This window comes from Phytophthora infestans, genomic scaffold, assembly GCF_000142945.1.
Source record: "Phytophthora infestans T30-4 supercont1.5 genomic scaffold, whole genome shotgun sequence".
Classification (NCBI taxonomy): domain Eukaryota; phylum Oomycota; class Peronosporomycetes; order Peronosporales; family Peronosporaceae; genus Phytophthora; species Phytophthora infestans.
This window is the reverse complement of record NW_003303754.1, coordinates 3695929-3697319: the sequence shown is the minus strand read 5'-3', so window position 1 is coordinate 3697319 and position 1391 is coordinate 3695929.

The following is a 1391-nucleotide window of genomic DNA, read 5'->3' as shown; positions in this document are numbered from 1 at the left end:
TGTCGTGTACTTAAAACACCTGTCATTTCGTAGTCTCATGTGGCTTTGTAACAATATCGGGGGTTTGGGTACGTTAACGTTACCCCCGAACCTACAGGTTTGAATGTCGGTGTTCTAGAATGGGCCTGCGCTCTTCCGTGTTCTACTTGGTTTCGTGGCTCTCTGTTCACCCGTGGTCCACGCTGTTTGTGGATATGCGCTCTCTTTCGAGCTTATGCACTTTAGTACAGCCTCTTTCGTGGCTCCTAGCTATTCTCTGTTCTCAAACGTTTACGCGGGCTGTACCGCTTTCGTGATACATAGGCATTCGTGGCCGTTGGCCTCCCATCGCCGGTTTTCTAACCAAAGGGTGCTATTCCGTGCTTTGGTGCCTCCACGCAGTCGTGTGGTTCCGTCGCCCGTGCATCGTGATCTCCTGATGAAGTGTCATCGACCGCGGTATCACGCTATCGTGCAATCGCGGTGTGGTTATGCTTTCTATGGTATTGTGCACGTGCTGTGCATCTGCGTTATCCGTGTTATCGTGCTCTACGATGCCATCGTGCTCCACGGTGTGTAATCGTGGTCATACCAAGCCCACCCCCTGTGCATTTGGTGGGCGGTCCGCAGTCCGTGCAATCGTATTATCATGTACTGCTGTCCTCCGTGGCTCGGTAAGCTCAGGTTCTACACTGGTATGGTGCTCTGTGACTCGGTGATTTCGCGTGGCAGCGTGTTCTCCGATGGTTTAGTGGCTAACCCACCGTCCATGCTGTCGTGTTATCTCTGGTGTCGGGGCTGGGCTGTCGTCTGTGTTATCGTTAGCTACCCGTAGTGTCACGCTTCGTGGGATCGGTGGAGCTCATGGTTCTACCCTAGGCATCGTGCCTCCAAAAAATTGATGAATTTTTGATTATCCGTATCTGGCCTCCTGCGGGCTCAATTTTGGTCGGTTGACTGTGCTCCATGTTTACCCGTGGTGTCGTTGGAGTATTGTTTCTGTGCACTCTCACCGATACGTGTTCTACCGTGGCTTCGAACGTCCGTGCTCTTCCGTAGCCCGTGCTTTTCAGCATGCTGGGGTGTCTATGTATTTAGTTCCCTTCCGTGGCCCGTACGTTCCTGTCATGTTCCATCCATCTGTTCTTTTCATGGCTGCGTGCTCTTTCATCTTTCCCGCTACTTATAAAACTTCGTGGTTTGCATCGGCTAAGTGTTCTATCATCGTCCATGGCCTTCCGTGCTTCGTGTTGCTCTTCTATCCCATCGTGTACATAGTGTAGGTCGGTATTCCTTCGTGTTTCGTGTCCTTACTTAGACATGTGCATCCGCGCCAACTTAATCACAAACGCTGTTCCCATTTTGTTTGATGTACACAACGTATATCGTGGAAAGTTCACATAATATCTGAA